Source organism: Gymnoscopelus microlampas (genome assembly GCF_963454915.1).
Source record: "Gymnoscopelus microlampas genome assembly, chromosome: 4".
Classification (NCBI taxonomy): domain Eukaryota; kingdom Metazoa; phylum Chordata; class Actinopteri; order Myctophiformes; family Myctophidae; genus Gymnoscopelus; species Gymnoscopelus microlampas.
This window is the reverse complement of record NC_139941.1, coordinates 27,826,524-27,836,523: the sequence shown is the minus strand read 5'-3', so window position 1 is coordinate 27,836,523 and position 10,000 is coordinate 27,826,524. Positions and strand designations below refer to the sequence as shown.

The following is a 10,000-nucleotide window of genomic DNA, read 5'->3' as shown; positions in this document are numbered from 1 at the left end:
GGTAAATGATGGTAGTAATTGTTACCATTTGTGAACTGAAATAAATTACATTACATTACAGTCATTTAGCAGACGCTTTTTGTAAAAACAAGAAAGAATGACATAGATGTCATGATGGACAGCGCAGGACCCCCCCCACCCCCAAAAAAAAGAAAATAGTTTTGGGGGTACAAAAGCATGGGATGAAAAAAAAAAAAAAAAAGGAGGTCCGCGGTCCCCCCCCCCCCTTAGGGGTCCCTGGAGACCCTTGGGGGTCCCTGGGGGTGACCTACAGACACGGCGAAGGAAAACTGTAAAGCCACAGCCATGCGATGTTGCACATGAACTCTGCAGCCGCACTGAGCAGAGATGCTCATAGGCCTGCGTCCTGCGTCGCTGACGCACAATATTGTGAAAGGACGCATTCATGACACCGTCGTGCCGTCGTGGCGTCGCACTAGAGTTGTCACCAACAACAGAGAAAAATATAAAAACCAGAAAAAGTGCTCCTCGGAGCACAGGTCTCCGCCAGGTCAGGTAGGTTATTGTGGGCCAGCAATTTTCGGAATTCGCCAATCAGGATGGAATATAAAAAATTTGACAGATCCATCTTGATCACTTGACTATAGAGATCATGTGTACTGATTTGCATGTTTGGACAAAATTAAAAGTAATATAAAAAAGAAACATCTGCCTCCTGGTGGCGCTATAATAGGGCAATGTTAAAAGGGTGGCGTTTGTTCTTCAACGTAGTGCAAATGTGCGTGCAAAGTTCCACCACAATTGGACGCTGTGTTCATGATTTGCGGCATTTTGTTCAAAGCGGGCCACTCCTGCAAACTTTAGATGTCAATGTTAGCCAATCACGATGGAATATGAAATATCAAACAGATGCATCTTGATCACATGACTATAGAGATCATGTGTACCGATTTGCGTGAAATTTGGAAAAAATGTGAAGGCTTAATCTAAAAAAAAAAAAGTTTTACATAAGTCGGCCTCCTGGTGGCGCTATAAAAGGCTAATATGAAAAATGCAGGGCAGATATTTTTCCTTGGCCTCTAGGGAGTATGTGTGCAAAGTTTCACGCAGATCGGTGCAGATAGTTAAAAACACAAATCTGCCTTTTATAGCGCCACCATGAGGCTGATTTGAACATTTTCAAATGGCATTTCTTCCTCGGCCTAGTGGGAACATGCGTGTTAAATTTCACATAAATCACAAGCTGCGTTCATGATTTGAGGCATTTAGTTCAAAATGGACCAATCCTGCAAACTTTGGAAGCCAACCTTAGCCAATCAGGATGGAATATGGAAAATCAGGCAGATCTGTGTTGATCACATGACTATAGAGATACTGTGCACCGATTTGCGTGATGTTTGGATAAAATCTGTAGGAGTACTGTCCAAAAATGTCTTTTGCACAAATCAGCCTCCTGGTGGCGCTATAAAAGGCCCATGTGAAAAATTTGGGGCAGAGGTTCTGCTCTGGCATCCAGGGAGTGTGTGTGCACAGTTTCACTGCGATCAAGCCAACGGTGCCAGAGATTAGCTGTTCACAGACACACGGACACACACACACACAGACACACGGACGGACAGGGGGTAAAACATACTCTCTCGCCATGCCTTCGGCCTGGCGGAGACAATAATTTGCGATAAAATTATTAGTGCACGATAAGTATCGGCCCGATAATTATCGGTTCGATATCAGGAATTATGACGTCATCACGATAAAACCGATAACATTAATAATAGCTCCGATAATATATAATATTTGTCAACTGTGATCTGCATGGACTCTCAGTTAGACACCGTTGTACTGGAGAAGTATAACTCTCGGTTAGACACCGTTGTACTGGAGAAGTATAACTCTCGGTTAGACACCGTTGTACTGGAGAAGTATAACTCTCGGTTAGACACCGTTGTACTGGAGAAGTATAACTCTCGGTTAGACACCGTTGTACTGGAGAAGTATAACTCTCGGTTAGACACCGTTGTAGTGTTGTGCTAGTGGTGTGCTAGTTACTGAAAACCAGTGACTAGTTACCATTACTAGTTACTTGTCATGTAAAAGTAACTCAGTTACTTTACTAGTTACTTACACCAAAAAGTAATGTGTTACTGTGAAAAGTAACTTTGAAGTTACTTTAAAAAAGAAAGGGCTCCCATTATTGCCCTTATAGCCTTCATTTCAGTACTGTTATTGCATTGGAGAATAATACAATCTGTTGATCAACTTGACATGCATTTGCATCACTGAACTCTGCTAAGCAATGTGGTCAATACCAGGGGTTACGATATAGGATTGTAACCTGCTGGTCCCAATGTCCGGAATGAATCAAATGTATCAGACATCTGATAAAAAATACCGGTCATAACTATATTTAAGCATTAATTACAATTAAGCAGGTGCGGAAATACAGCCTAACACTTAGGCCTACAGCATTATATTTTGGATTGAGCTATTTGAACATGAACCATGATGAACGAGTAATATACACATTTTATATACAGTAGCAGGGTCATCTTGCACAAATACATTAATTACCTACACTTGTGCCTGGCAATGTCCTTCTCACCCATTGACTTGCATGTTAAATGATGGCGTTTCCCCTTAAAAAATAATCGATCATTTCAGGAGCAAGAGCTTAAAAATCTATTCTAAATCTAGTCAACAAGGCCTGCAGTAGGCTATGCACTGGACAAATATGCATGACATTATTTCAATACACTAAAAACCAGTGGTGGAAAGTAACTAAGTACATTTACTCAAGTACTGTACTTATAAGTACAATTTTGAGGTATCTGTACTTTACTTGAGTATTTCCAATTTCCAATACTTTTACTACTACTCCACTACATCTCAGAGGCAACTATTGTACTTTTACTCCACTACATGTATTTGAAAACTTTAGTTACTAGTTACTTTTCAGATATAAATTATGATATAATGAAACATACATTAACCACTTTAACCCTATTTTATACCTAGCCGGTCTACAAGCTCACAACGCGTCGCATCGCGACCCGTTGTGAGCTTGAAGATCTGCTATTTTCAAATATTTAGTACTTTTACTTTTGGTACTTTAAGTGCATTTTGATGCCAATACTTTTGTACTTTTACTCAAGTAAATTTTGAATTCTGGACTTTTACTTGTAACAAGAGTATTTCTATATTGCAGTATTGGTACTTTTACTTAAGTAAAGAATTTGAGTACTTTTTCCACCACTGCTAAAAACATGGGAAATGTTAGAGGGAGTAATAGCCACGGATACACGACGGTCGACTGTCACGACCGTCATGGATGAACTTCAACCTAGTGTTTGCACTTTCTCCATTCATGACCCGTACATCTACATAAACGTTCATATTTCAAAGATAAAGTGCTTATCCCATGGCGACGGAGGTTACATGTATATATGGGCTCTCAAAAGTACCTGTATCATCCGTATTGTTCAATAAAAAGCATTTTAATCTGATCGGTGGCCATATGCTTTTAACAGAGTGACCCTATCGGTTGGTAGGTGTATTGCACTCGAATACATTATGAAAAAATGGCCACTAATCGGATTACAATGCTTTTCATTGAACAATAGTATAGTTCAGCTTGGGAAAAGCAGCCTTTAACGGGTTTGGGTACGTGGTTCATAATCACCATTGCGTTATCGTGGTTATCTCTCTCTCTCTCTCTCTCTCTCTCTCTCTCTCTCTCTCTCTCTCTCTCTCTCTCTCTCTCTCTCTCTCTCTCTCTCTCTCTCTCTCTCTCTCTCTCTCTCTCTCTGGACCTCACTGTCCATGAAAAGAATGTCGGGGACTCGGGGCTTCCGAAAATTATCTCGCAGAATCGCTGCTGCGCTGAAAATAGCAGATCTACAAGCTCACAACGCGTAGTGATGGGACCTGTTGTGAGCTTGTAGATCTGCTATTTTCAAATAGCCAACGCAGCCATGCAGATCTGCAAGCCTAACCGAATGACTGTTAAAGCAGTTTGTTTAAATTACTTTATAAAATGTTATATTTTCACAGGGATTATTTATTAGTGTAGATATACATTTTGGAGTGGATATATGTGTCCAGATGCCTGTCAGACCGTCTGCTCCGCAGGTCTAGAATGGAATAAACGGGCGCAGCCAACGTCAACAATTTGGTCTCGACCAGACGTGAGATCTCAGCGTAAAGTAGGATGAAGCCCACGTCAGGATATATTGATAAATGCCGAAAGGTGCGGTGATATCGCCGTACGTTCATTATTCGGGCTACACCGCGTTGATAAATGAGGGCCACTGTGCCTTAACTCCGCCAGACAGCTTTTTGTGTATTTACTATGAATATCGCCCCTATACTTAAGGCTGACAAATAACGTAATACACATCCATTCTCTCTCTACGTCCTGCGTGTCTGGAGGATGTTGGGTCTTTTGAGCAATTGAGCCAATGTGTATTCTCAGAATCCCATTTCACACTCGAGTGTGAAATGTGTCTGTCTGTGTCCCTCATTCACAGAACCGGTTTATTGACATAAGCGCACAATATAAACACCACACACATGTCCTGGCCTGAGTGGCCTCGTTCTCTTCATGTTTGATTCTTGAGACAGCAGAGAGGCAGCAATGGCACCAGCGTAAAAAAAAAGTTTGTCCAGAGCAAACTCAGCGACGCGAGGACGCCTAAACGAACGGTCGCCTAAACCACTTTCAGGGCAAGCTGCTTCAGGCTGCAGCATCAGTCCTGCTTGGTAAAATAAAGGCTGAACTCAGTGGACATTGGACAATATTTTGCAATAGGCCTACTCGCGTATAAAGATTTCCCGCTTTCCAAACGGGAACTAGTTGCAGTTTGTATTCGATTCATGAGGATGGAGGACTCATCAAAGAGCGGGCAGTGGAATTTATTGACACCGCGGATTTGACTGCACGGTGCATCACAAAGCGCTCCTAAAATAAACCTTTCCGAGCGCACTTTATGTACACTGCAATTCTCACTGGCTAAATGTAGTGCTTTGCACTCTGTAGCCTAACAAAGCATCCCTGGATATTAGCAATACATTGCCAGCTTTGTTTTTGTGTATCAAGTGGTCCCCCCCCCTTTTTCTCTCTCATGTAGCCTACTGGTGCAGCGATATGCTTGTGGTTCAAGAAAGTACAAAATAAAAGTCTTTGAGTCGTTGTCATGGTTAATAATTTACCAATCATCTACCAACTATTGTAGGCTACCCGTGTCTAAGCTAAAACATAAACATGTAGGTCGCCTACATAGGCTACTTTGGTAAATAAATCTGGTTATTTGAAGAGGAGGTTATTCAACTCTCCAGCTGTCTATCTGCGACTCTCTCCCCACCGCCGCCCCTTGCGCTTCAACTACATGCAAAAAGGCCGTTCGCAGCTCGCGATGCTTAAATGAAGAAATGTGCACAGAAAATCATCTAAAACTATGCTAAATAAACCCCAAATAAAAATCAAAAATAAAAGCGGGGCTTTATTGTGGCTTAAATAGATTCAAGTCAACACTTATTAATGTTTTGGTGCATTCTATAATTTAATACAAAATTCTGATGCCTCCATAGTCTATAGTCTACATGTCTACTCAGTGGTGGAAAGTAACTAAGTACATTTACTAAAGTACTGTACTTGAGTACAGTTTTGAGGTATTTGTACTTTACTTGAGTATTTCCAATTTACAATACTTTTACTTCTACTCCACTACATCTCAGAGGCAAATATTGCACTTTTACTCTACATTTAGTTGAAAACTTTAGTTACTAGTTACTTTTCAGATATAAACTATGATATAATGAAATATACATTAACCACTTTAGCCCTATTTCATACCTATAGGCTATTTGAAAATAGCAGATCTACAAGCTCACAACGCGTCGCATCGCGACGCCTTGTGAGCTTGTAGATCGGCTATTTTCAAATATTTGTAGATCGGCTATTTTCAAATATTTAGTACTTTTACTTTTGGTACTTTAAGTACATTTTGATGCCAATACTTTTGTACTTTTACTCAAGTACATTTTTAATTCTGGACTTTTACTTGTAACGGAGTATTTTTATATTGCAGTATTGGTACTTTTACTTAAGTAAAGAATTTGAGTACTTTTTCCACCACTGTGTCTACTTCTCTGCAGTGCCTGAGTGCCTGTGACAACAGGCAGCCGTTCCAAATTTTTCGGAGCAAAGAGGGGGCGTCTCCCTGCATGAATCCAAGTTGCAGCAACCAATCGGTGTTTGGAGCAAAGAGGGGGCGTCTCCCTGCATGAATCCAAGTTGCAGCAACCAATCGGTGGCAACCAGACCCTTTTTTAGCAAGCCGGCCCACTTTTTCCCACAAACAGAGAGTCCCTGACCAAATCACGCCCCGTTACGCCCCTTTTTCGCCTAAGCCACCTCCTCTCTTTATAAGCCTGCAGAGGTTACATCCCACATACCTCAGTTGCCTTTCATCTCTCTCCATAGAGGACAGCTCGCTTCGCTTGAGCTGTCCTAAAAATTGAAGCCAAAGGAGTCAAAGATATTGTTATAACCCAGATCGATCTGATTCGTTTTAAGGTTAGACAAACCAAATGCCAATAAATCTATCCTGAAGAGGTGGGTTTTGAGTGAGGTTTTGAAGGAGGGGAGGGCGGGGGCATTTTTTATATGGTTGGGAGTGCATTCCAGAGTGTAAATAAGCTATTATCATGAGATAAATTACTTGATATTGGTTCGGTGCATAGACTTGCTTACTCGCTTATACCTGATCCAGCATATTAAGCAGTATTGGAGGCATATTTCCAATACTATCGGCACCGGAACAACTGTAAAAATCCATTGATTCATTCTTACCCTTAATTGTTGTTTGAATGAGCGATCACTGGCTACTGCTTTGAAGGAGTGAAGGCCATAATGCAAAATGTCATGTACTGTATAATTCCTCCTATAATGCTCTAACAGTATTAATACCGTACACAAACACACAGTAAAAGTCAGTTTAGCTTTGAGACTGTGGAAATGAACCCAAATAGACCTGTAAAAGCACAACTATAATTAGCAACAAGTACATTAGCATTAATTTTTGCACTCTCAGCTTAATTGACACTGAGGATTTTCTGTGCACTCTCACTCTTTCTACATATTTTACCCCTCCCATTATCTCTCTCTCTCTCTGTGTGTGTGTGTGTGAGAGAGAGAGAGAGAGAGAGAGAGAGAGAGAGAGAGAGAGAGAGAGAGAGAGAGAGAGAGAGAGAGAGAGAGAGAGAGAGAGAGAGAGAGAGAGAGAGAGAGAGAGAGAGAGAGAGAGAGAGAGAGAGAGAGAGAGAGAGAGAGAGAGGAGAGGAGAGAGGAGAGAGAGAGAGAGAGAGAGAAATAGCGAGGCTAAAGAGAGAAGTCAGATTAGGGAGGACAAAGGAGGAAATTGAGGAGATGAAAGAGACAAATGGGGATGAGGGGAGTTGACAGACTGAAAGCAAAGGGAGAGTGAGACAGGGAGAGGGAGAGAGAGGGAGTTTTAGTGACAGTCACTTCATCCTATGGCTGGATTTATTCTCACGTTAGGGTGTGTGTGTGTGCACGTGTGTATATGTTTGTGTGTGTTCATGCATGCGTCTTTCTGTGCCCAGCCCCTTTTCCCTTAAATGCTCTCAAAAATATCCTCCTCAAGCCTGCGGAAGTAAGCAGCTCTAGTTCTTTTGGCAGCGGGAGGGTAGCTTTCACTTCACTTAGTACAGTAGTGTTCTGTAGCTGCAGACTGTGTTCTGTTGCCAGGCGATCTAGCCATTTGCAGAGCAATTGTCCCTCCAGGCTATGGGATGTAGTTTGTCCTTGTTTCACTTAACAATGAAGTAGAGAATTGCGAACTAGCCAATTGCAGAGAAATAGCTACTTGTAATATCTCTATTTCACCTACACAGTCCAACATTGTTTTGTTTTTTTACATTTTAGATGAGAAATAGGCGATGCAGTTTTTCAACCTTGATTAATTTGAGGAAACGGTTGCTACATGGTTGTAAAAATATTCCAGTAAAGTAAAAATACCTCAAAATAGTACTTGAGTAAATGTACTTAGTTACTTTACACCACTGCACACCTCTACTGAAGTTTAAATTAGCTCATAATCACCCCGTCCGTCGGTCCGTCCGTCCGTCCGTCTGTCCGGGCTATGGAACCGTGACCACAACTACAAATCCCATTGATGGCCTGTCGTGAAAATGTAAATCAACAGCTTAAATGTCGCGGTTCTGCTCTGGGGCGGTTTATTATTGTGGCTCCTTTCCCCCATAAGTTCCTAGAGGAATGGAGAGCGAGTGGGGAGAGGTGATTGGACTGCAGGAGAAAGGTGGAGGATGGGGGGTGGAGGTTGTGAAGCAGAAGAAACAGGTTAATTGCAGGTGTATTTATGTGGTGTGTTGATGATTTCGGGTGTCCGCTTGTTTAATCAACTTAATTAGTTGGAGCCAATCTGCAGTTCAATACTGGTGTGCTCACCAAGAGTGGATAAACTCATAGAATAGCCTACCTAGTTTCTGAGACAGGTTAAAATGGAATGCTTAATAATGAAGCTCTTACATTACAGTTAGATGTGAAATGACTCATACTTATACTGTAGTCTATGGCTTTGCTCACATCTTGATCTTTAATTAAGGTTGAAAGTGAAATGAGGTACATGCGTTGACAAGCCTCCTGTCGATGCCTCCTCTGTTCTGCTCCCAAAGTGTTTACAAACTACATATCCATTGTGGAACATAAATCCAGTGTTCAATTTTCTTAGTGTTGTGCTACACTTTGTATTGTGATTGCTGCTATTCAAAACATAAAGTTAGCTCAGAAAACGTTAATTTCATATGCAACCAAGTCCAGCCTAGTCCCATGTCACACTAATCTTTGTAAAGATGTGATATCTTCATCCACAACACATTCAAAGGGCATTCATTCAGTCATCTGAGCGTCTGTCCTTCTTCGGAACGTTCTCCCCAAGGGACCGAGACTGCCCTCCTGGCAGTGAGTCGCTCCATACCGCTAGAGCGAACTCCCTCTCCTCCGTCCTGATACTCCTGGACCTGTCTGCAGCGTTCGACACAGTGAACCATCAGATCCTCCTCTCCACCCTTAAGGGGATGGGTGTCTCAGGCTCTGCACTCTCCCTGTTTGCATCCTACCTGACGGGTCGCTCCTACCAGGTGATGCTGAGAGGGTCTGTATCAGAACCACACAGACTCACTACTGGGGTTCCCCAAGGCTCGGTTCTGGGTCCTCTTCTTTTCTCTCTCTACACTACATCTCTTGGTGCTGTCATCCACTCCCATGGCTTTTCCTACCACTGCTATGCCGATGACACCCAGCTGATCCTCTCATTCCCCCCCTCTGACACACAAGTGGAGGCACGCATTGATTGATTGATTGATGTACTTTATTTAGTAAGACATGAGAACAACAGTACATGGAAGTACAAATTCACAATACAAGGTCTACTAAACTGGAAGACTCATAAAAGCACTGAGCTTGTTTCAAATGAGTTCCCCATGCACACAAATCATGATGACATATAAGAGACAGACAGATATACACAACTACTATAGAATGTCATACAATCAATCAAGCATTGCTGCTTGTCTGGCTGACATCTCGGAGTGGATGTCTACGCACCACCTGAAGCTCAACCTGGACAAGACCGAGCTGATGTTCCTCCCGGGGAAGGGCTGTCCGCACCGAGACATGGCCATCACCATTGATAATGCTGTGGTGACGTCAACTCGGACTGCGAAGAATCTGGGTGTGACCCTGGACGATCAACTGTCGTTCTCGGCAAACATCGCATCAGTGACACGGTCCTGCAGATTCCTCCTCTACAACATCAGGAGGATTCGCCCCTTCCTCACGGAGAAGGCAGCCCAGGTGCTCATCCAGGCTCTTGTCATCTCCCGCCTGAACTACTGCAATTCCCTCCTGGCTGGTGCTCCGGCATCTGCCATCAGACCTCTGGAGCTTGTTCAGAAAGCTGCAGCTCGTCTGGTGTTCAACCGCCCCAAGTTCTCCCACACA

The 10,000-nt window shown here is 42.6% G+C and overlaps 1 protein-coding gene across 1 annotated transcript in view; it reads left to right on the top strand.

Moving 5' to 3' along the window:
• The window catches only part of frmd3 (FERM domain containing 3), a gene marked incomplete at its 5' end in the record, with an annotated part of 79,138 nt that overhangs the window by 20,825 nt on the left and 48,313 nt on the right, over positions 1 to 10,000 (top strand). The window lies entirely within an intron of this gene.